General features: G+C 37.4%; 1 long non-coding RNA gene across 1 annotated transcript; it reads left to right on the top strand.

Moving 5' to 3' along the window:
* Window positions 1-1,701: 1,701 nt before the first annotated feature.
* Window positions 1,702-26,386, top strand: LOC149502905 (uncharacterized). The gene is made up of 2 exons (XR_016323106.1): window positions 1,702-2,145; window positions 25,438-26,386. It is a non-coding gene; the product is annotated as an uncharacterized LOC149502905 (long non-coding RNA).
* The last annotated feature ends 565 nt before the right edge of the window (window positions 26,387-26,951 follow it).

Raw genomic sequence — 26,951 nt, 5'->3', positions numbered from 1 at the left:
TATTTATAATGATATCAAATACTCCAGACAATAAAATACTGAACTGTGTTTTCTGTAATATAAATACAAAAACATTTAAAGCCCTTAATATCGACTTTATTTAAATTCATATTTTAAACAATATCATTATGTTATGTAAGATTGAATTATTCTCTTCATTGAATGACTGGTGAGTGAACTTGTCTAACAAAAAATCTTTTTAAAACTAAACAGGTTTTATCTTACATATTGTTTAGTTAGATTATCACATATTATTTAGTTTAAAATTTTTGCTCAACATTTCGAGTATAAAATGATTGAGGAATTTTATTCATGATAAGAGTACTTATTTAATGTATCTTCAAATTGTAATTTGGAAGGGTCCTGCTATAGCGTATTGTTACGCCACAGTAATTGCTTATATAGTAAACTACTTCATGAGGTAGACGCCGAAAAGATGTTTCTAGTTTCTTAATTCTTTAGCAGTTCCTTCGCGGAGAATCGTTTACTCTGAATACAAAACAAGAATCATAATGTACCCACAAAGCACCATACAATTTAATGAATGAATCCTGGAAAAATACGCGAAAGAATCGCGGTGGCAACCCTTGTCTGGTTTTGGCGGAAGCGGTGGAACTGCATTCCATTGTTTATCTCGAAATGGCCGGCGCATACTCAGGCATTCGCATCGATTCATTAAATACCTATAGCTTTCACGACGCGACCCGTACAAGGATAGTCGTTAAGCGCTGTCTTTTTGTTTTAAAACTCGGCAATGTTAATTTAAAGATGTTTCACGAGAAACGTGGCGTTCGCTTGTCGATGCCGTGCTAGCTCACTGAGGCTTACATTAAACTCCTAATTATGCGATGCGGTGTTGCATAAATTAAACTAACTCCAAGACGAGGCCTAAAAATATCAACCAGAACAGAGTTTAGCCCGTGAAAGCAGGTTTGGAGCTATTCCGAGACGTAAGCTCTTTACGAAACTGGTTTATCTCGACAAGTAATTTAGAGAACAAAATAACGCTTCACGTTTCCCGGTGAATGGCAACACAAGTAATGTTATTATCATAGTTGAGAAATAGTAAGCACAAACGTAAAATTCTGTTGATGTAACCTTGAGACGAGGTGCCAACTACGGCGAGCTCGTGTATGGAAAACATATTATTGGCGGTTAAGAAAACCGGTTCTTTCAGTACCGTGGGACCGCCTGAAGAGACAGGACGTTATTTACTCAAAATTAGTGCATGAAATTGTGGACGAAACGTTCGCGAAATCTCGACGTGACCAAAACCGGTCCCGGCCCGTTCGAAGAAAGCCGCCATTGTGCGGCGGCCATTACTAAATTTCGGCCATATTTGTTTCGAGACGCAAAAACGCGGCAAAAGTGAACGTTCCTTGTCTTATACGCAGACCTGCGAAACGCGGCCTTTACTCCGTATTCGTTTTCTAAGCCCGTGATTTTCATTTATATTTAACGGACATTACGAATGTACATAATGTATCTGTCGCTACATGTCAAAAGACTGGTAATGACGTTTAGACACATAGCATGGAATCGACGAATCAGCGAGTCGCTGGTATTTGCTCTGTTAATTAAAAACTCGCTAAAGTGTTATGAGCTCGGCATTTTTGATTAAATTAAGCCTTTAGCATCTTTAAATCAGTTGTTAATCATACAGGGCACTAAAGTTAGAGCATCCCGTTTAAAGGCTATAAAACGAGATGATCGTTATTTTGAATGTTGCGTGGCCAGGATTGGTCGTCGGGGCGGCGGACGGTACGTGGCGACCGCCTCCGCTTACGCCTATGTCCGAGGCCGGGTCATCGGCAGCGGTGACGTCAGCGAGGCTGCGGCACGCCAATGGGGCGATGGCAGCGGAGACGCAAGGGGCAGCGCCAGTCGACAGCGCAGGTCGCTCGCGCAGTACACGTACCGCATTCCGCGCGCCGCACGATTGCTCCAGCTTGGCAGACTGCAGCGCGCTCGCGTCTCACTTGAGGCCTTTTTCTGTGTCCGTGCCGATTATATTCGAAAAAGGTCCCAAGCGAAGTTGAAAGTTTATGTTTTAGTCAGTCGCCAAGTTCGATTAATCGTGCGGCCCGCGATCCGGCGCCGGCACCCGGATGCGAAAACGCATCGCCCTCACAACGAAACCTTTAGGTGAGTTTCCTTAAATTATTTTATACGCGACAGTCTAGATTGGACAAGAGCCGTCTAGATCAGATTCGGGGGCCGGTTTGATTTAACTAGTGTTGTAAGTCGGCGGACCGAACGCCTAATTAGACGAATTAATCTAAATTGTGTATCTACCGTGTAATTTCGCGTTTTATGTTCAAGTTTTTTTTTTGTGTGTGCTAAGCTTGCGTCATTCCGATAGTCAGTCCACGATGTGAGAAAATCGTGTTCTGAATAATATCGTGCCATTTTGTTCGATTTAGGTTTTTTTTTTTGCTATAATATATGATTTGACCGTTTTTCCTCCTCGAAATTTTCCTCATTTTAGCAAATAACTTAGTTTGAAATCTTTGTTGGCTTGATATGCCTTTATAATAAAAATTGTCGATAATATTGTTAACTTGTTTTCGTGTGTAATGGTAAGAATAATGCCATAAAATGATTTGCGCGTTTAATGATTATTTTACGTGAGTCGTTTCTGGAAATATTCTTTAATGGTATTTTTTATTATTATTATTTTTTGGAATAATTACTTTCTATTTATTTTTGCAATTTGTATATTCCTAGCTTAGTAATTTCCTGAAAAATCTTTGAACTGATTTAAATAAAAACATAACTTATTTTTTTTTTTAATAAAATACTCAACTGCTTCATAACAATTTTTAACTGATCTCAAATCACAATTCACTGATGAATATGAAAGTAGGTAAAATGTTATTCACAAAAAAAAACAGTTAAGCGATTCTAAGCTCTAAACAAAGACGATTAAATGCGATTATCTTAAAATTAAACGTAAGGTAATGTGTGGTTTTTTTTTTGTGCGCCGCCGTATCCGGGTTCGATGTATTAGGAACGGCCGCCCACGCAGCCTTGACCGGCGCGATCTCACTCCGTGAACTCACCAAGTTCTCCGAGAGGGTAGATTTTTTTTTTTTTTTTTTGTATTCCATTTTTTAGAGCCCCTAGGCACTAGTCTTTTGGTATTGGTGTTATGGCCCCATAGAGTAACCGCTCTTCGAGCTAAAAGGAGCTATGTACTAATAGTTTTAACTCATCTAAACTCAACGAGTCCTCAAAATGGGAGGTACAGGTAGGAGGGATTAGGTAAAAAGCAATATCAAGTATTGGGAAAGTGAATGTGTATTGCGAACTGGATAGTATATGGCAGGGCGCCGGCTTAGTGGTATCGTGCGTGTGCCTCTAAAACATGAGGTAGCAGTTCGTAATAGGATTAATGTTTTTTGGAAATAGATAAATATACGTAATCCGCGTGTTTTAGTAGTATAAAGGCTCCGGTAAACGGTGGTAATATGGTGATAACCAAACTGTAAGCTAAACTTTTCATTTATTTTAGCATTAAAAATCTTCGCTCTAAGGTTATTGCTATGAGAATTGAATAAAAATTCTGTTTTAATTAAAATTAATAGTATATGGCTTTTTTTTTGTATTAGCTTCAACGACGCGCCGAAGTAACGTTTTTACTAGTACTTAAATTTGTTTTTCTATATATCGACTTTCATTATAGCGGTTTTGTTCTGTGAAGATTAATCCGAAATTGCAGTATTCTTGAATAAAATATACATTTTATTAATATTTTCAACGTCACAATATTTGTTACGTATTTAATTAAATATGAAAGAACAAATAAAAACTATTTTAATTCTTTTTTGGAACAATAAAATAATAGGAATTTTATTTAATACAAATAAAGTAGTGTTAGAGTAAGTTACATCAAGCGCGTTGATGTCTTCTGTTCTAAAGGGCTCGGCTTCCCGCATTAGTGACAGTTCTAGTGTATTTTCCCAAATTGTCATGTTAAATTTGACGTTTCAATAACTAGAGTCTTGAGTTCGTATGCTTGGAATGGGTTCCAGTGAAAATACAGAATATTTTTGCGAATATTATAACTGAAAGACGTGGCCTTAAAATGTAGATTAAAATTTCCTGGTAAATAAATTCACTAAATACTTGTGAATATTAATATCGTTAAGAAAATTGTCTTAAATAAATCACAGAATAGCTTATTTTTATTGCGATTGTATGCATATGAACCATGTGATAACCAGTGGTCACCGTCGCTTGCGGACATCAGCAGTGGCAGAGGCAAAGTTGCTGTCCGCTGTCTCTTTTAACAATTTCAGATAAAAATAGATTTTTAAAAATTTATCAAAATTCGCTTATCTGAAAGCGTCCTCTTTGATTGAAATTTTAGAGATAGGTGGCGCCATCCCAATAATTCACTACGCATCCTATTATTTATTGCGAGTCTTGTGTAAGAGAAACATTTTTTTTGAACATCTGTCATTTATTAAGTGTTTAATTTCGACACATTCGCTTTTTTTGGATTGAAAGCTTCGTTCCGTGCGTAGCTGGAATAGCCCTTTAGAATAGGTAGGGAAAAGTTTTGAAAGCTTCTGACTCACTCTTAATTATACATATAGTCGAATATTTATAGAAAATTGTTGGGCTTCGTTAGCGCCATAGTAACTGTTACAACCGATCCGAAACGAAAGATAGAATTACCGGTTTTTTGGGCGGGGTTTTGCCTGAGGCCCGGAGGTCAGTCTGTTTTAGTCAGAACTCCTAGCTCCTACCAATCAAACGAAACGGTTTTCTTAATTTAAATTACTAAAGTAATAAATAATATATTTTTTTAGGGATTTTATGACCTGGTAACTAAGATCTTTAAGTCATGTTTTATATTAATTTATATTCTTATTTTTATGAAAAATGATAAAATATGAAGTGAAATGAAGATGATTAATTTGATGCATTAATCAACTGGGATGAGATTAAATGAAATTAGATGAGACGATATGGCATGAAATATAATATCAGTAAAATTGTGGTAATTTATTGTGATTTTTCCAGTGGACTTTTTGGAGGATCCCGAAACAAATATTACCAAACTTCATATAGCATATAATATTATACCTTTTTTAAACCCTAACTTACTAAAGGTTTCATTGGATTTTTTTCAAAACTCACATGTCACTAAACTTTCCATTTTGTTTATAAAATATAATTTAACATTATTTATTTCTAAACGAAAATGTTGGAAATTGTAGTTATATATTTTACTATAAATTAATTTTTAAATTTTCGTTTTGTAGCTGTCATAAAGTATAATACTAAAGGCTTGCTGTTAGATACATTATTCATATGAGCCACGAATTATATCGTAAATGTTATGGTCGATGATTATGCTGTAAAATCTTTGTGCGAACGGCTCTCGCTTTGTGAAGGAACTATTAAAACCGTAGTATATAGGGTTTGGAGTTTATACCCGAATCCCTTTGTCTGCAAAAAAATATTCCTTTGCCTAAATTATTTGACATGAATACTGTCATTTTTAATCAGATAAGACTTTTGATATTTTATAGGTCTATGCTTTTGATTGAAAACGTTTTGACGTGAATACTGAGTAACTATTGTTCTCTGGGCTCGTTGAAAACTTCTTCAACAACAATTAAGTACTTATCAGGTACATCTTCATTTTAATCAGAGAACACAATTATTAATCTAAAATGTAATTTCGTCGTTAGGCGCCATTTTTTTTAAGTTTTAGTAGCGTAATCTGGTGTTGCCATGTATTTATAAACGTGATTCAGAAAAATGTAGCTCAATTTGTTTTGTTTGACAAATATGTATAATTAGTACAAATACCTTGTGTTAATAACACCTTAGTCGTTCTAGTTAGCAGTGGTTAAATTCTTTTAAAAAATATTTCTAAATAACGTTCTAATAATAGCTTCAGTTTTCAATGAGATTTTGTCGCTTAGCTATCTGCGTCCCTTAAAGAGACAAAGCTGAAATCTCAATTATACTCTTAGTAAGGGCTATCACCCCGAAACGCATTTTTCTTATTGCTTAGATGAATAAACGAGGCCACGGTCCGTCTGATGTTAAATGGTCACCCGTGCTGGCTCTTTAAGCGCCTTACCACCACTGTACTGGTTTGTGACAGTTAGCCTTTGCAATGAGGAATCTATGCAAGAATATTCTGGGCACGGATATGGAGTGTATTCAGTACACTGATGGTTATTTGTTAATATAGTCACTAGTGTACGTAAGACTGTTTCGTTTCTCAGTAACCGCGTGATACTCCTCGTGTAAGAATGTGCCCGGGTAGGGTAACCATTATTTTTATTGAAAGGGACATTTTTTTTTTTTAAACTACATATGTAGGTGACGAATTAGCTTAAATCAAATAGATGTTGCAATCCAAAAGTCAAAAGAATTTTAGTAATTTGTTCTTTAAAAGTTATATTATAGCTTAAGCACCGCACCGAAATACAGCTATAGCATATAAAGAAATACCCCGAAAAATCTAAATATGTTGATACTTCGCTCCATTTGAAAACAATTTAAAACTGTGTGGTAACATAAAAAACAGTAACGCGTTGCATAGTGTGTTACACCAAGGGCAACGCTTATGGTTTTAGAGGACAAGCAGACAGAGAAAGTATTTCAACATTATACCATTTAGAGGAAGAGGTGGACCTAAGAAACAATGGATGGATTGCGTTAAAGGCGATTTGTGTAAGAAAGAAGTGTGCGAAGAAATGGTATATGATAGAGGAGTATGAAAGGAGAAAATATGTTGCGCCGACCCTAGGTGTCTGGGAGTAGGGCAGGAGAATGATGATGACCATATGCAAATTAAAGCCATGTTTTGAATGTCTCTAGAAATTATCTAACTTAAGAGCCAAGAGTGTGTCCTTCTTTTTTTTTGCATGTCACATGAATGGACGCATCAAATAAGGCGAATGAAGGTGTGATATTTATTCGCCAAAACTCCTTTTTACAATCTCGTGTCTTCGTTCGCTTGTACCGACATTAGCCCACTGAGTTTCTCGCTGGATCTTCTCAGTGGGTCGCGTTTCCGATCCGGTAGTAGATTCTGCGCAGCACTGCTCTTGCTAGGGCCAGTGTTAGCAACACTCCCGGTTAGAGCACCGTGAGCTCACCTACACGTCAAGGTGAAGCTGAAATAGCCTCTCAAGGCTATCAGCATAGGTAGGATATAAAAAAAATCGACATTAGAGTAACAAACCTTCTTTTATTCAGAATAATTTGCCAAAGACTAATACTGCTATTGCTTCGAAATACGAAAAATAAAAATCGACCGCATTTTAATAAAAGTAATGTACTACACTCGTCTTAATACATATAACAGGCGAGTCGTTAACCGCGTTTCGTCAGATAGATTCAATTTACCCAAGAGAACGTTTCCATTGTTCAATGCTAACTGTATTTTCGTTAGTGGAACTTAAGAATTAGTCAGTTCTTCATTTACATAAGCATTGACCGTGAATTCTCGTGTGAACGTTGGCGAGCGTCGGAGCGTGCAGCGCCCCCTATGCATCAAGTTTTATTAGTTGTGTCCAAATTAAATTAAAACCGCCGAGATTCTATATATTCGTATGAGAGTTCTTTTTTTTTTGCATGAACCATTTTGTTCTTCGCTTAAGTCGTAGGCCTTTGTTGCCGCGTAATGTTAAATTATTTCGAGTGCTCCTTGTGTATTAGACAATTACAGTGTTAATGATATTCAAAAAGTCGCGGTGTCCTTTTTTGATTCATTATCATGATTTATGATACTGTTTTTTGATCTCAGATTTCGAAACTTCTGACCCCGCATTGCGAGTGCTTTTCTTAACATAAATGCCACGTACATTAATAATTAACGTAGTCATTATAAAATAGTCAAATATTGCCAGTATGTCTGGTCTGTTATTCAAAGCGACGGTGAATTGGATCGTACTGTGAGTCACAGAATTGACGCAGGATGGATATGATAGAAGAGTATGGAAGGAGAAAACATGTTGCGTCGACCCCAGGTGACTGGGAGAAGGGCAGGATAATGATGATAATCATAAAATAGTCAAATAATAATTTGGAAAACGTTTCCAATTTTTATATCTTAAGGCCGTGAGCTCACTACGTACTACATACATATTTACATCATTCTATAAAAATATCCTAAGAATTTTCGAATTTTGGTGATTCTAGTCACAAGGATTAATATACAATTAGTAGGGCCGTCACGAACGAACACGCCCGACTGAATATAAGTTGAATACAATAAGTTGAGTATTAGATTGGTATTTCACGGTTTTCGAATGTTTGTCCTTATCAATGCTGTCGTTATTGGATGAAACTTAAATTACCTAAAAATTATTTTGAAAATTCGGAGCCTGAAAAAGTTCTGAAGTAATTAATTGTAAGAGAAATATGACTTTGTTTTGCGACCTCAATTTGGCTGAGTTTTAATTAATTAATTCTGTCTTCCGTGACCACGAAAACTGTTCTATATTCAAAATGTCGGAAATTATAAATCGATTAAAATTATTGGAAACGTGCTTGTTAACGTTTCCTACTACAAGCCGAAGATCTTCCGTATCCGGTCTGTGTGTTTAAATTCAGAACTCGCATACATATGTACATATTAGTCGTTTTCAAGGGCAATTAAATTTTTTTCTAGGTTATACTTATATTTAAAGTATCGAATTTATTCCACAAAGGGGAAAGGTATTCCCGTTTTAGTGCCTATGGTTTAAAATTACATTCAAAATGGATGTTTGATTTGAAATACCAAAACAACCAGTGTGAATAGGGAAGAGAATAATTTAATTTAAATGCGCATTAAAAGGCTGGCTTACATAAGTATTATACTTGTATTATATTAGAAGGGATGGTCTCTCCTTTTTATTCAAGGAGATTTTTTTTAATTCGCGGACATGAATATTTTCGTAATTATTGAGCATAACGTCATCTTTATCTGACAAAAAACGCATACAAAACTCCCTTAATTAACATTAAAAAATAAATGGTACAGTAAACAAATCACGCATGATTATCCGACCCCAAGTTAGGATTATCTGTGTTATGAGTACCATAGACTGACATACATACTTATATACGTTCAAATTTGAACATATTTAGATAACAAATACCCAGACAAAGAGCAAACAAATCTGATCGTAGCGCGGATGTTTGCCCAATGTAGGAATCGAACCATTTACCCTTGGCAGAAAAGCCAGGCATGCTAATTACTATGCCACCGATTCAGTTATTTCTCATAATATTTTACAGTAGTTTCGTTGATTTATCTTTTCGAGACATTAAAAATATCGCGATCAACCTAAGAGCTGTTACAAATGCACCGTGATCTAAAAGTGCTGGGTACATACTAATATTTCCCTGCGTCCATAGTTCTCTATAAGAGCTCATATTCATCATTATAAACAACACGACCGTGTGCCATTCTCGGACTATTGCGTCTAAAGTTTGATTTCTTAGCTCTGAAGTGTTCAATGTAACGTTTTGTATTATATTGTTACGCCGGTAAGAGTAACGCCATCTATCGCCGAATAGTCGAACGAATCTCGAGCGTTCTAGGTGCCACTAGATCCCTTGTACATAGAAATAGCAAAAATTACGTGCACAAGTCACAATGAAATACCATAAAATAATTCTAAACGTTAGCCAACCTTAGAATTCGTTCGGGTTTGTGTTTTATTTGTATTCGAATATGAAGTGGCGTTTCTCAATCGTGAACTGTCTCGTCTGTTATTACCCTATCTATAGTTTATTCTGAAACTCATGGTTATTAAATTTTTTCTTTTAATTCTCGGGCTTAACTCAGTAAAAGAGCCACAGCTGTGTTATTTCCTCATATGAGTAATGGAGGTGAGATCATAATTAAATTAGTACCGTTGCTATTCTAGTGAGTTATTTTGAAGTCGTCGTGGCCTAAAGGATAAGACGTCCGGTGCATTAGTGTTGAAGCGATGCACCGGTGTTCGAATCCCGCAGGCGGGTACCAATTTTTCTAATGAAATATGTACTCAACAAATATTCACGATTGACTTCCACGGTGAAGGAATAACATCGTGTAATAAAAATCAAACCCGCAAAATTATAATTTGCGTAATTACTGGTGGTAGGACCTCTTGTGAGTCCGCGCGGATAGGTACCACCGCCCTGCTTATTTCTGCCGTGAAGCAGTAATGCGTTTCGGTTTGAAGGGTGGGGTAGCCGTTGTAACTATACTGAGACTTTAGAACTTGTATCTCAAGGTGGGTGGCGCGTCTACGTTGTAGATGTCTATGGGCTCCAGTAACCACTTAACATCAGGTGGGCTGTGAGCTCGTCCACCCATCTAGGCAATAAAAAAAAAAAAAAAAAATTTTTTTGAAGTATCTTGAATTTTCGTATCGTCCACTAGATCCTTATTGTTTTTTTAATCGTCTGCTGATCGGACAATGTAAACTGAAGTAATTACATCTATGCCTTGCATGCTTTCGGTAATTTCTACATTTGTCCCGAAAGCTAATATTACCACAGATTGGTAAGGAAATTTCACTACTGAGAAGAATTGACAACAAACTAAGGTTCTCTCAACATAAAATCCTCGACAAACAATTTATGAATTCCCTTAGATTAGTAGCTAGCGATGAAGTATGTAATAGTATAATGTGTTCAGTCATATCGTGTAAGTACTGATATAACTTTTATTTATATTATGTACTTATAGTGAATTTAGCAAAACGAATCTTTGTTTTATTCGTGATCGTAAATTCATTGTACTTATTCGATATCTTGCAGTTTCACCATTGTTACTTAGTTCATTATATTTTCCGAGCTTAAAAGCCAGTCAACTCAAGTCAAGTCAGTCGATATGAATACCGCGCGTGGTACAAACTGGGAATTCGGGAGAATTTAATCTAAATTAAATTACTGCATTGATCGACTAAATAATGCAGAATAAAAAGCAGTGAAGTGTACTTAGTGTTTTTTTTAAAGACAGACAGAGTCATGCTCTTAACAGTAAATCGTAGTAGTGTAGTACAAAGCATAGTTACAAAGCACAACTTTTTTATTAAACACATAAATTTTCCAAAGGAAAATCTTACCAAATCTCCGAATCGTAAAAAATATGTGCACATATTATGTCTATTGTTTAACGAATCGAATTCCGCAAAAGCAGCATCACAGTTTAATTACTGGGAACTCATCAGTGACACTGAACTATAAACGCTTAGTGTCTTCTAGAGAACAAACGACTACCTGCTCGTAAAAATTTTAAAAGGCTTTTGAAATGTTATTTCTCAGAGCGATCCCTCTCCGGGGACTTTTAAGAATTTCTACGAACAAAGGGCATAGGCTCTCAGAGATTCGAGGGCTGGTAATAAAAGTGGTGTCTGTTAGAAGGAACAGGTTCCATTGTATTGTGAATTACGTTTCACTTCGTACTTCAGTATGGAATTACCTGAGAGTTTTCTGAATTATTTTTTAAAAGTTAACTTTGTAAACGATATTATGTAGTTATTTCTTGTTAAATATTTGTGGCCTCTTCCGATTACTTAAGTAGTTCATTGAATTAGAATTGGTTCTAGATTCGAGATAAAAAATCAATTACTAATTGGACAAGGTCTTTTACTGGTGGTAGGACCTCTTCAGATTCCGCGCGGGTAGGTACCACCACCCTGCCTATTTCTGTCGTGAAGCAGTAATGCGTTTCGGTTTGAAGGGTGGCGCAGCTGTTGTAGCTATACTGAGACCTTAGAACTTCTATCTCAAGGTGAGTGGCGCATTTACGTTGTAGATGTCTATGGGCTCCAGTAACCACTTAACACCAGGTGTGCTGTAAGCTCGTCCACCCAACTAAGCAATAAAAAAAAGTGTTCAGTGTTTGATGCAGTGGCATCAGGCAGTAGAATTATATGTATATCTATTAGCGCATAACATCTGCCCACAGTAATGATACCAAATTTTGATCACGATCACTCTGACAAGAGCGATACGACAAAGAAGAAGATCACAAACATCTTCATATAATGCATTTGAATGACTGGACTTTTGACTTTTTGAATATCAATCGTTATTTCTTCAAATATGATTTGTATCGAGCCCTTAACAGTAGGCAGTAGCATACCTTTTAATAGGAAGTGTTGATATCAACCCACTGAGTTTCTAGCACGATCTTCTCAGTGGGTCGCGATTCCGATCCGGCGGTAGATTCAGTAAAGTACTATTTCACAGTGAGCACTCATGAGACGAACCATGTACATACGCGTCTATTTTGGAATTCATTATATATTATATAGGATTAGGTAACTCATCCATAGAACTTTGTTACTATAGAGGCGAATAAAAACAAAAATGTGACAGAACATTGAAGTTAACATAGTAAAATAAATAATAATAATTATATAAATAAATATTTACTAACAATCACGCCACGTTAACTGGTCACGTGCTAAGTTCGTAAAGAACTTGTATTACAGGTACCAGATAACAGAAATAAATGTAATATTTTTGTTAAACACATATATATTTTTAATATACATCCATAGCACTGAAAAATACATTTTATATTTATCATACAAATATCTTCCCTCGGCGGGATTCGAACCCGCGACCCCCTTGTGTAGTGACCATGTCACTTACCACTACACCAGACGGCCGTTACGAATTAACGAACAATAACTTGAACTTACAACATTCTCTCTGCGTTGGCGTTTCAAAAGGAACACGAGTTGTATACTGATAATCATTACTCCGCGTCACAACAACATATACCTTTACATGTATTCATTAATCTCAGGCGAAGAATACTACATATTATACTTGACTAATTTTTTTATATAATTATATATTTCTATACATATTATGTGTAAGGTGCCGTTGTCATAGAGGCATTTCTTACTTTGACTTTACGGCACAAGAAATCTATTCTATTCAAGACATATATCTATTTTGCTGCGTCTATGATCTCCGGAAACTACTAGAATATGTTTGTTCATTACGGGTTAATATTGAATAGTCTAATGTCTATAGACGCTTTGTTTTTAAATTATTAGTAACATGAAAATTTAAAACAGTATCTTGTCTGTGTTTGGCAGCTTTATTAAATGCGTCATGATAATCGCTTTATCATTTTCGTCACTGATTACTCCCCGAATCCTGATCAGGCAGGACCAAGTCACCGTCGACACCCTAGACACGTCCTTAAGGATCCATCAGATCTAATAACGCTTGCATTAGACGCCTTCAGCTCTAACACTAGGAGCAGGCTTAAGGTCCCTAGTATCCGTATTCGTCGAACTCGGCAAAGATTTCGACGTGCAATCTAACCCATGCATCAGCCCGCTGAGTTTTTTGCCGGATCTTCTCAGTGGGTTGCGATTCGATCTAGTAGTAGATTCCTTCGCGAAGCAGCCACTCTTGCGTTGTTAAGTCTCCTTTGGAGGCGCTCGGGTAGCTGTTAGGAAATCCCACACCTCCTGACTGAGCCCTTGCTCACCCTGCCCTGCTGAAACTGGAAAGATCTCCGGACCACCAGAAATCCCTCAATCATAATAAAAGCATAATTAATTTCTTCTAAATTAGCTATCGAGGGCTTTTTACTATTCAACTTTTTTTATTCCTACTCCAAGTATATTGGTGTAATAATTTGAAAATAATCAAACCCCGAGTTGTCATGTCTAATCTTCTCAATGGCGAGACTGCATTCCATATAGGTACTAAACCATTCACACAATCATCCTCACGTAGAACTATGTAAAACACTCTCTCACCTTAAGCGCTTCCTAGACTATCTACTACAAATGTTATTGCTAATAACTCATTAGGCATCACAGGGCGTTTGCACCAACGGGAATATTACTACCGCGGGGAAACATGACGAACTGTAAGATTAATTATTACCATTATTCCAAAGAAACTGAGACTGACCACGTGTCTCAAGGTGTTCTATGGGCGCCGATAGTCGCTTAACACCAGGAGAGAAGAAAAAAATTTTGTACCGAAACCTCAAAATAACCATAAAAACTCCGAAAAAATAAATAAAAAAAATATACCGAGCCGGCCCAAAGACGGCTTCGACCAATTAATTCGAAGATCGGACCGGATCGCAGGTACCTTATCTTTTCCCCCTTCGCAGGTAACTGATGCGTACATCACCTGTCCAGGCACTTGACCCCTGTCCGTTCGTCGGATTTCCCCTCGGAATATTTCACATCGTACCGGTGTAGGAGGCGAAGGAGCTCACCGTAAACCGGTCGTTAGTCTTGTGCAGCCACCTGCATGGAATACACGTTTCTTTCCAGTGTCCCGACTATTGATCAAGTGGTTTATTGTGTTGGAGGCATCTGTCTGTGTGTTCGAGGTAATATTCAGTATATTTTTTTCTATCGTATTATTATTATAATACCTTTTTGTGTCGCGGATTTAACGCTTCGTTTTTTGTATAAACGTGACGTGTCACTAAATTTAGACTCTTTGTGACGGACCGTTCGTCTTGAAATCATTGCTTTTGTGTCTTTATAATGTTATCCTTGGTTTACTAAATGATCTATGACATTTTATTGGGTCTCATGATATTCCTGGGTACATATTCATTCGTGTTCCCCCGTCTACACAATTTTGTGTATGGATTTGTAACACGGACCCCATTCATATCCTATTCAGATATCTTCCTTTGATTGCCCCAAGGTACCTTCAAAAACACCTGTGGCTTCGCTTCTGTGAATAAAAAAGTCGGGTTTTTATTCGCGTAACGACAAGAGCGGCGTCATAATTATCATAATTCTGTTTTAATTAAAGAACAATTATTGCAGTCAATGTTGCGATAGCACGCGGCTTGTGTAGGTATTAAAGAAATGAATGGATTCTATTGGTGAGAATAATGAATGGAAAGTTTAAGTGTTAATGCTAGCGGGAATCGTTTTGTATTTTTAACGCCTAAAATATTGACGCGTTTCTGCGGTAAAATTATTTAATACAACGTTTTTGTTGGTCTAATGTGCTAACTGTCAAAGCCACGTGTTCGAATCACATACGAAAGTAAATATTTAATGCTTAAAGAAGACAGAGTAGCTAGCTTTACTTTATTTTCTAACTTAAGTTTGCGAAGTCCGACGCTACTATCCTTAATATTAATTTATGACAAATAAATTACTCGTATAGTTAAGACCGTTCGCGTTTCGAATGATTGTCAAACGAAATTAGTTTCCGGAGAACGTTTACGATGCCTGTTCTTGTTCACATTCGAACAACTAGCAACTGATTAACGTTTCAAACTGAAGAATAAACGTAAAAGCTTTCGTTTACGAACCGTAAAAATATGTACTTTAAAAATACTTCAAAATCATAAGCGATTTCGTGAACGTTGTTCTTGTTGAGTACTCCTGTTATTTGTACAGTGTACAGTCATTTAAATGGCACGTGTTTGTACTGTCATCCTGCTTACTTGTTCTCTAGTACAGAAACAATATTATTATTCATTGGGATTACTAATGTTACAAGGGGCGCGGTTGCGGTATAAGGCAATTATGCGTGATCTTAGTTGCTTTTTTTCGCCAATAGCAACTTGCGTTCAAATGCAACCATAAATATAAATTATTAGGTCTTCTTCATTTAGTCTTTAAATTTATTAATAGATTTAGGTATCGTGGATTCCATTCATAAATACATTGTAGGATACCTATAAAGAGAAATATCCATCGGTGGGTGCTCCTCCAGAGTATCAGAGTCCGTTAATTAATATTTTAAAATCATAACTATAATAGTTCCATTTTTTTTTATTGCCCTTGTAGGCAGACGAGCATACAGCCCACCTGATGGTGAGTGGTGACCGTCACCCATGGACTTCAGCAATGCCAGGGGCAGAGCCAAGCCGCTGCCTACCGAAAAATAGTTCCATCCATGCATAAATCCGCACTACAAGCAATATCTATTGATTGAGAGTTCACTGTTCACTTGATTTAAGTATGTTGTTATAAGGAAAAAATACTTTGTACCAATTTTCTTCCCTACCCTATCTTCTACCCCTACCCTTTCTTCCCTCCCTATTATTCGCTGGTAGCCTATGGGCCTATTTCAACTACGCCCGAATGTGTTTATAACAACATCAGTAATGCCAACTGTCAAATCAAAACGCCAGTAGTAAAACCACGTCCTTACTTGCAGACCTATCAATGCAGACCGTCGTATTCTATGATAATGGATTATGAATACATTGGGGCTCGTACTACGAATTCTACGTTATTGAATACAAAACGATCTTCGTTGATACGTTTTTGAAATTTTAATAGATCACGTGACGCGATTTTTGAATGAGGTCCAGTTGGGCTTGAGGTGTTTCGAACGTTCTGTTTGAGAATAATGTTACAGTGGATTTTTTTTTCTCTTTTTTTTTTATTGCCATTGTAGGCAGACGAGCATACGGCCCACCTGATGGTAAGTGGTCACCGTCGCTCATGGACGTCAGCAATGCCAGGGGCAGAGCCAAGCCGCTGCCTACCGTAAATTAATTTCATTGTGTGATTTACATTGATTAGCGTATTTTCTCGGGTTAGACGTGGAAACTGGTAGTATGTTTTAAGAGAAGTGATTGCGTTGATCGTGAATACATTGAAAACTAGTCAAATCGCGTTTTTGGCTACTTTAATTTGAAATTAAATTTATATTGAAAATTAATTACACGGGAGCTCAACTTACATTAGTTTTTGAAAGGGGGAAAATGTTATGCGTTGCTCTATTACGATCATTTGAGTCTCATCTTTAGATTTAAACATAAAAATCTGAATCAAAATCAGTAAAAGTAATAATATAAAAAAATGCTTAATTTTTAAATAAATTATTATATTAAAAGTAATAAATGCTTACCGAACGACAGTAATATTACATTAGACATTTATAAAATCGGTAACAAACTAAAGACATCGTGAAACAGAGGTAAGTTCTTGGAAACTACGAGTATATCTCGCATACGAAAGAAGTAAAATTGTTGATGTCCAAATACCAAACCAGATTTATTGATCAAGTATATTTTTTGTAAATAATTTATGCTCCATCTATTTAGTCCGTCGGATTGTCAAAACGAGTATTAACGTGGGAAAATGCCTAAGAGTTCTTCTTAATACCTGAATTCACATTCTTAATTTGTCATACATATTAATAACAAAAAATATATTTTTCGCTTTACAAATTGATATACGAGTATGTACGTTGATTTTTTTAACTTATTTTTAAACGTCAAAATAACACGATTTTTTTTATAAATAACTAATATCGATATTAACTTTAATATCGACGCTCAAAACTCGGATATATGTATTATTATTACTGCAACAGTACAACGTTTTAATTTAAAAATAATATCAACGGATGTCATTTATCGCAAGGAGATTTTTTCCCTACCTGATTCTGAATAGCCTAGAGGCTGTTCCGACTACGCGCGGCTTAGTAAGTGAGTTCACGGGGATCAACCTGGGAGGTTTTGTTAAGACTAGCTCCAGCAAGAGCAGTGCCTCGCTAAATCTACTACCGGATCGGAATGGCGACCCGCTGAGAAGATCCGACGAGAAACTCAGTGGGTTGTGTCTATAGACTAGGTTGGAAGTCGAACTCTTGGCATGTCTTGGTAGGTTGCAGTTTGACGAAAACCGTGAGAGTGGATTTGCAGCGTCTGATAAGTTTTGCTTATGGCCACGAAGGCTTTTTCGAAGAACCGTTCTGACCGTTTTTTACTGGTGGTAGGACCTCTTGTGAGTCCGCGCGGGTAGGTACCACCACCCTGCCTATTTCTGCCGTGAAGCAGTAATGCGTTTCGGTTTGAAGGGTGGGGCAGCCGTTGTAACTACACTGAGATCTTAGAACGTATATCTCAAGATGGGTGGCGCATTTACGTTGTAGATGTCTATGGGCTCCAGTAACCACTTAACACCAGGTGGGCTGTGAGCTCGTCCACCCATCGAAGTAATAAAAAAAAAAAACGCTGTATTCTAAATACCTACGTGGGCTGAATCTCGAGATCTTTAATAAAATTTACATTCCTCAAACGGATATATTAATCGAAGTATATTGAAGATAGTCAGTTGAATTCACAAATCATTTCCGCAATAAAGTAATTTAATGTCAAATATGACTAATTATTTCCGTTATTATGGATGTTAAGATGTTGTTAAATGGTACGAGATTATATTATGTCCTATTTATTTCTACGTGAAGCTGTCTGTCATTCTGCTCTGAAGGGCTAGATAATAATGATTACAGCAAATCTATCATATTTTTAAGTCAGTCAGTCACTTGCATTGCATTAATTCACGAGGCACGCACTGAAATTTTTTGTTCTACCGTAATACAGAGCCGATATCGGAAAATTGATTCAATCAAAAACTTCTCGTCGAATAACCGAGAGGCTGAGATCAAAGATATTCTTTTGTTCCCCTTCGTTACCGCTCCTTAACGTGCCTAAGTGAAATTGTTCGTGTGTCGGCTTTGATCCGACCTTCGAAATCGAGTTATGGCTCAAATCGATTTTGCTACCCGAAAACGAATCTTCGGCAACTGACCAGAATCGATAACGACGTCCGTTTAAAGAAACACAATTTTTTTTTTTTTAACTCGGAACTAAATTTCGTTTTTAATAAATCGATTATTCTAAACTCGATTCGGGAAATTTCAAATTTAAATGTCACAGGAGTTCTTATTTTACGTCCTTTTGGTGTTCTGAATCTTTCAACAAATAGGCAGTCCTATTAGACGAGTAATAATAATATGAAACTGTAAATAATATTTTGATGTTGTATATTATAAAATAAGTTTTAATTTATTTTCATATATTATTTTAGGTGCACATTTTTTTCACGTCCTAGTTTTGCCACAAAATTACTTGTTTAATTATTTCATTGCCCATTTCGGCACACCTTACTGCATATTAAATTGCCATAACCACGTGTTATCTTACAATAATACATTCATTTCAAATGTTCCAATCGAAGTCTCTATTTCCTAATCTTAAGTAATTGACTAAAATTATTATTACGTTTTTAACGTTATAAATCACGAGAGAGCGTGTCTCTAGTAACAACTTATCATTTATGTTATAAATAAAAGTTAGTAATTAAACTGTTTGAAGGAAAATACTCATAAACACACACACACACAAAACCGCAACATACCAACACAACAGATTACGACAATCATAAATGTAAAAAACAAGACAATGTGTAGTTTTAAAATCGGCAATCAAAAGCCTCAATTCTCAACTCAGAGAGCTCCATCTGCGATTGAATAAGCCATTACGAGAGTTTCAAATGTAATTACCACGGTCCCGACAAGGAGAAGGCGACTCCGGTATAGAACCATTATTGGCCTATATATTGGCCAGGCGCTGTCAACCGATTGATTGCTTTTGCCTGAATGCAGTTTGATCGCCGAGCTTTTGAAGTTACCTTCGATTCGAATCGCCTTCGTATCGTGTATTGATTTCGTTTTGATTGTAAGGAATTACCTGGCCTCAGCTTGTTTGTTTGGCTCGTTATGTGCTATACGTAATGGCGTTGATTTGAAATAATCCACGCTACGATCGGACGAATGCCAAACCTTTAATACAATACTGACCAAAAACATGATCATTGTAACTTGAAATGTTTTAGTTAAGACCGGGAGTGACTGTAATCGGAATAAACGTACTTAATGTAATAACTTAAAACATACTTTTGAATGTATATCAACGGATCACCTTAAATTGGACTTTATTAAATCCGTGCTCTATTTTTATAAATATTCAGCTACGTAGCAAACACGGTACAAAAATATAAAAGCTGTTTAATCTTAATCTTCTGAATTTAAAACAAGTCATCAATATCGGTAAACTAGTTTTTTTTTTGACTAGCAACATACTAAATAACCAATGATATTGAGCCAAGGTACAGTCACAAACAACATCACTATATTTTTATTAATTTTATTGTTCACACCCACGGACGCGCACTTCTGTACCTATCAATTTTATGTTAATTGTATAATAAAACCTATGTCCAGCAGTGGGCAGATAAAGGCTGATGATGATGATGATGATGATGTATAATAAAAATGTAGCACTACTAATAATCTATATTTATCAGTCTATATTAAAATTAGATATAATCATATGTAAAAAATTATTTGAAACATATCAAGTATTCCTCATTTCAAGTCTAGAATCACAAAGTTTTTCGTGGCATTACAACTCGAAATTCTGTATTCCGAAACTAGATTTTATTAATCCGTTCGCATTGTGTTTCTGAGTTGTGTCACGCGCAAGCAAATGTCGTTTCTGACCTCGACATGACACAGTCGTGACCGGGAGAGATCTAGATAGCCTAGCCCATAAAACCGTTGCCTGAACTGGTTTTGAACAAGACTGTTCTCGGAGGCTCCGACGATCCAGTTCAATCTAGATGCCGGTTTCGTGACGCCATTTTGAAATAAGAATCGTAGTTTTTTTTTTGTGACTGGCAATTACTTTATTGTTTTTTTATGGTTGAGGGATTACTGGTGGTTGGAGGCCTTTCCAGTTTCACAAAGACAGGTGGGCGAGCAAGGGCTAACCAGGAGGGGTAGGATTTGCTAACATCTACCCGAGCGTTTCCAAGGGAGATCTAACAACTCAAGAGTAGCTGCTTCGCGAATGAATTTACTACCGCGAATCGCGACCCGCTGAGAAGAGCCGGCGAGAAACTCATCGGGCTGATGTTTAGGTTAGGTTGCACGTCGAGCTCTTTACCGAGTTCGATAAGTATGATTACCGGGGTCCCTAAGCCTGCTCCTAGTGTTAGAGCTAAAGGCGTCTAATGCAAGGGTTATTGGGTCTGAGAGAACCATAAGGACATGTCTAGGGCGACGACGTTGACTGGCTCCTGCATGATCAGGATTCGGGGAGTAGCCAGCGGCGGCAACGATAAGGCGATTATCATGACGATTACCTTGTCGAAGTAAACTTTATTAATTATTGCTTTTAAGAGAATTTATTTATTTATTTGATAGGCACACAATACACATTACAAGATAAAAAGATACACAAAAATAACAATAAGTAAAAAATCTGTCTTGTAATATAAGCTGTGTGCGCTCACGACTAAACAAGACATTCATAGATAGAAGCGGGTAGTAACATTTGAAAATTGTTTCTAATACAATATTATTCACAAAACCACCTAACATTTACATTGTGAAACGGCTCAGACAATGAGTCAAAACGTAAACGCGTCGGTTCGTTCACATCACGTCTGCACAAGGCGTTTCCGACGAAGGACCACAAAAACACTTTATTCAAACACCGTTCTTACGCGTGAATACAAATTAAAGTCGTGTCCGACGAAACGCGATTCGTATCGTGTGATTGTGAACGCACTTCACAATGTATGAAGGACGAAATGCGTAACGCTTAGGAACGTGACGTCCGCTTAGGATCTGTTACTGACCAGCTTCGTGCCCGGATTGCAGCGGAATATAAGGTCGTATATTTACATGTTTTTTTTTTATAACGATTAAAAGTTTCGAGAAGTAAAAATGTAGTCTAGACCTAAGTAAATATTAAACAGGATCTTTGAAGGCGTCTTTATCGTTTACTATTGATTTACTCTTGATGAAAAATGTAACTTTAATGATTGAATTGCATTAACGACTAGCTGAGTCCCGCGATGTTACGACAATAACCGCGGGTGACGCTGCGGGGCGAAGCTAGTCTAAAAAAGTAGAGCCATTCCAGAGATTAGCCGGAACAAACAGACGGACGGACAGACAGACAAACAACAGACAGACAAAAAAAAATATGTTATTTTTGTATATTTACTGTGTATACATATATGCGCCTTTAGTAATAATTGGTTATTTTATTATTACAAACAGACACTCCAATTTTATTTATTTGTATAGATTACTCTGGCGCGTGACGCGATCTTCTTTATCATTAAAAAAATTATAATGTTCATCTATATTTATTTGCAAATCTAAATGGATATTCGATCAATCCACGCGTCCTTTAAGCGTGTTTGTGGAAAATCTTAGAACACTCAACTCGGAAACAAGTTTGCATTTTTATTAGCCAACAGCGTTTACGAGGTGACAAAATTCGAGTTTCCATGTAACTCACAAACGCGAATTAGCATTTCGATTTGTGTGTATTCAAACTAAGTTGGTTTGTTGAATATCAAGAAATATTGTTAATTTTTGTTTGTTATTGCTATCACGTTCGTTCGACGACATTTCGTGGCGTTGACCAGTGTTGCTGTTTTCTTGTGAAAATCATGATTATATTGTAATTAGCTGGTGCTTTTCTCAGATTTAGTTCACAATAATGATATGATCGAAACATAAACACCATTAATTGAGAGCGTCTTCATTGAAATCGACCTAAGACTGCAAAATTTATCTCAAAAATATTTTACGCTTTTCAAGATGGCCGACCTATAAAATATATTGCTCATCCCTATTTTTGTGGTCAGTTCTGTGAGTCTATCCGAATTATTGTCAAAGTATACTTTTTGCTATTATATATGTGGGCATGTTTCGACAAAGTTTGACTCTGTAGCTAAACATACAATGTAGTTTAAAGATTTACGGTCCAGAAAAAATGGCGGCCATCTTGTGCGAAATATTTATGCATTGTAAATTTTATACGAAAAGTATGAAATATATCTTTCTATATTTCTCCAACGATCTAATTGAATGTCTATATGTCTTAGATTCATTTCTTATAAAAACCAACATTTGGCGTTTTTGATTGGTAAATATATGTGGAAACCTTCTACGTTCGACAGCGCTGAGTTTGGAGGAAAACTTTCGAGTTAACAAACACTTTGTTTACGACGAAGGCCGTTGCCGCAGCCTTGCCGGCTCGTGACCGACGAGTTTTACCTTTTTACAATATTATGTCACTCGAGACGAGAGAGATCACGAATTTCCCCCAGTTTATTTACGGAGCGTCCGGCTGTGAACGAGGTTAGAATTTTTTTTGTTTGAATTTGATTCGTTTTCCGTCATTTCGCTTTTGAAAACGACGAAATTAAAACATACACTCAAACTGGTGGTAGGACCACTTGTGAGTCTGTGCGGGTAGGTACCACCACCCTATTTCTGCCGTGAAGCAGTGATGCGTTTCGGTTTGAAGGGTGGGGCAGCCGTTGTAACTATACTGAGATCTTAGAGCTTATATCTCAAGGTGTGTGGCGCATTTACGTTGTAGATGTCTATGGGCTCCAGTAACCACTTAACATCAGGTGGGCTGTGAGCTCGTCCAACCATCTAAGCAATAAAAAAAAACTTATTTTATTCAAAGATGTTCAATGTATTTTAATTCACACTAAAATTGTATCGTACATCATAATTAATGTGGCGAAGAAGGAAAATTGACCAATGACAAGCGTTCTGGGTCGCCATTTCCTTTACAGCCACCTCCGCTGTCACGTGCATCATATCCACAATAACCCGAGCTCTTATATACAAAAGATTCTGTATAAACACATCAACGTGGGTGGAAAATGACGGCTCTTTATATACTGGCTGTCGTTTTTCACATAACCGTGTATTAGCCTAAACAAACAATTCTAAGAAACGGCCAGTCACATTGTCTGACGAATATCTTTACACAATTCATTTGCAGCGGACTGTGGGTTTAAGAACGTTTTTTGTGGCTACAAATATTAGAAGGTTGTTCCCCTGAGTTGTGAGAGAAGTAAACATAGAATTCAATTACGTATTAACATTAATTGTTAGTTAAATAACCTGTGAATTATCAAAGCAAATCAAAACATTTTGGATCGAAATTTCATGAAATGTGGCTATAATCTTAATTGTTTTCTTATATAATTTCTAACCCTTTTATAATTACCGATGGTAGAATATTTTCTACCTCGCCCCAGTGGACGACACTGCGCTGTTTCTTCAGTGAATCAAACTTGAGTCCGCTTTTTCCAGCCATTATATATGTGAACTTTGCATGTATGGCTATTGATATTGTTGCTTGGTACATTGTTGGGACATTGTTGGTTGGACATTGGCATGGTTCGCCAGCGTAAGCTACTCCAATAATTTGTATTTTTTTTTAGCATGATTAGACGGTCTTACAGCCCACCTGGTGTTAAGTGATTACCGGAGCCCATAGACATCTATAACGTAAAAACCGCCACCCACCTTCAGATATGAGTTCTAAGGTATAGTTACAAAGGCTGCCCTTCAAACCGAAACGCATTACTGCTTCACGGCAGATATAGGCAGGGTGATGGTACCTTCTTTTTTATTTTATTTTTAACGATGGGGAATCCATTTACGGATACCCGGTCGAGGGCGGTAACGGACCGGGTTATGCCGGACTCCGGCGCCTCCTGAGAGGAAGAAGGGGAGAAGAGAAGCGCCGAGGTCCTTCACCTCCCCCAATTTCTCACAGGAGACTACGCCTTGAAAAAGGCGCGCGAAGCACTTGCCACGACTACCGACTAAACCCCATCGAGCTCCACCACACCGACTACACGAAACTTACGGTACCGCGATGCGCGCCGAAAAGGGTGATGGTACCTAACCGTGCGGACTCACAAGAGGTCTTACCACCAGTAAATTACTGTATAAATCTTAGTACCGTCCTTCACGAGTTGAATTAAAGTGAAAATCGCTTCGTGTCGTATTATTTGGATCACGAAACGTTTTCTAGAAACATCGATTTATTTCACTTTATCTTCTAAAACAAAGGAGAGACTTTAATTATTTGTTGCGAAGGTCCACAGTGTTCGCAACATTCCTTTTTCCCTTTAATTTCGTCATTGGTTTCTCCTTAAGTATTATTACCTGAAAATAAATCCTCCTTCTTTCCCTTGACGGATTTTTTTCGCTTCACGCGAACGTGGCGCTCAGGTTACTTAAAGTATCCAGGGAGCTGTTTCAATTATTTTAATGAAGGTATTTAAAAATAAAAAAAACTCTTAGTAATTTCACGGTGACTTTAAGTAGATTATAGTACTTCTCGAAATTTCTCGTTAATTTCTCGTTATTCTAGACATTAAAAGCGTTAACGTCTATACTAATATTATAACGGCCGTCTGGTGTAGTGGTAAGTGACAGGGTCACTACACAAGGGAGTCGCGGGTTCGAATCCCGCCAAGGGAAAATATTTGTATGATAAATATAAATGTCTTTTCCAGGGTTATGGATGTATATTAAATATGTGTATGTGTATAATAAAAATCTTACATTTATTTCCGTTATCTGGTACCTGTAACACAAGTTATTTACGAACTTATCACGGGACCAGTTAACGTGGCGTGATGGTTAGTATAAAAAAAAGAGGAAAGATTTGTTTGTTTGTTTGTATTGAATAGGCTTCGAAACTACTGAACCGATTTACATTGCGTGCGCTATTTCCCAAGCGAAGCCGGGGCGGGCCGCTAGTAAACTATAAACATAATCCTAAAATAATTATTAATAAAATCATATGTCACGTTTCAGGTTTCCGGCCAGTAGTACGAAGAATTTGAAAACATCATTGAGAAAAGTGAAAATGGAGTTAATTGAATAGAAAAAAAATAATACCTATATCAAGAAGACGTCAAAAAGACAATGCTGAGTTCGACGAATAAATAGCAGCGGTGCTGTTTGAGTCAGCTGATAGTAGATTGGTTAATTATCTTTGGTTATCTAGCTGTATGAGTATTACTGACGTCATAAAGCTAGGTTACCGGAGTTAAGTGCCGTCTACAGCAACGGGCGTCGCCGCGTTCGCAAGAAGGAAACAGTCGCCGATCGAAGAATCACTACATAGTATAAAACAAAGTCGCTTTCTCTTTCCCTATATCTGTCTGTCCCTATGTATGCTTAAATCTTTAAAACTACGCAACGGATTTTGATGCGGTTTTTTTTAATAGATAGAGTGATTAAAGAGGAAGGTTTATATGTATAATAACATCCATTAAATAGTGGAGAAGTCAATAATAAATTACAGTTTCCGAAGCGAAGCGAGGGCGGGTCGCTAGTAAAAAATAAATTATATTTTATTTTTAGTCGAATTATGTCTAACCAGCTCTCTCTCGGATGTCTTGTTAAGCGTCTAATTTTATTTGTAACTTTATACCGTTGAATACTATTTCTTGATGACGGCGGCATAAAGTCGGATATCCATCGCGAAGTTTTAAAATTATTATGTTCGGAACCATAACCACTGATATGACAGGATTTTTTTAATGTATTAAATGTTCTGTTTTGTTTATAACATTTTTATGACAGCTGTAAAGAATACTTGAGAAAAAATGGTGCTTAAATGTTTTGAAAGCAAAAAACTTTTTAAATACATATTTTCAAAATGTTTTGTTTATGTTTGTAAATGTTTTGTAGATACAACGCGTGTAGTAGTAGTTTAAAAAAAGAAATCTGATAATGAACAGAGCCGAAAACAGCACATTGTTTTTTTTTTTCCACTAGAAAATCGCCGGATCTCCACCCGCGCGGCAGGTGGGGTATGTGGGAGTTGAACCCACTAAAAACTCCTGCCGCTCACAACCGGCGCCCTACCTCGGACCGGGCCGGAGCCCAGTCGGGGCTATTGAAACGGCGGGACAGGGTTGACGCATAGCACATTACATCCATCCCACCGTCCCACGGACGCCGGACCGGTGGCCGCCAGCGACACGACCACCGGTTCCCTCGTTCAGCGGGCCGAGAGCCCGCTTTGATGGCGCCGCGTTACACCTTCCCCCAGAGCGGTCGGGGGAACGCGGTCTACCATCACCCGGCTTCCTATTGCGGGTGAGCGTGCCAAGTACGCCACCCCACGTCTGGGTCTCTCCCCGCACAAAACGGGTGGGACCCCTAGCTCTTAGGGGGCCAGGTCACGGATACGACCCCGGTCCCGACCCCCTGCTCGGCGGCGGCGGGTTTCTGCGTAGTGAGGAGAGCTTTCCCTCACTCGCCCCGCCGCCTCCTTCTGCGAGATGGTGCACTCGCAGAAGTCGAGCAGAAAACAGCAC

Source organism: Bombyx mandarina, chromosome 05 (assembly GCF_030267445.1).
Source record: "Bombyx mandarina strain Sakado chromosome 05, ASM3026744v2".
NCBI lineage: Eukaryota > Metazoa > Arthropoda > Insecta > Lepidoptera > Bombycidae > Bombyx > Bombyx mandarina.
The sequence above is the reverse complement of the archived record's forward strand: the minus strand, read 5'-3'. Positions and strand labels throughout refer to the sequence as shown.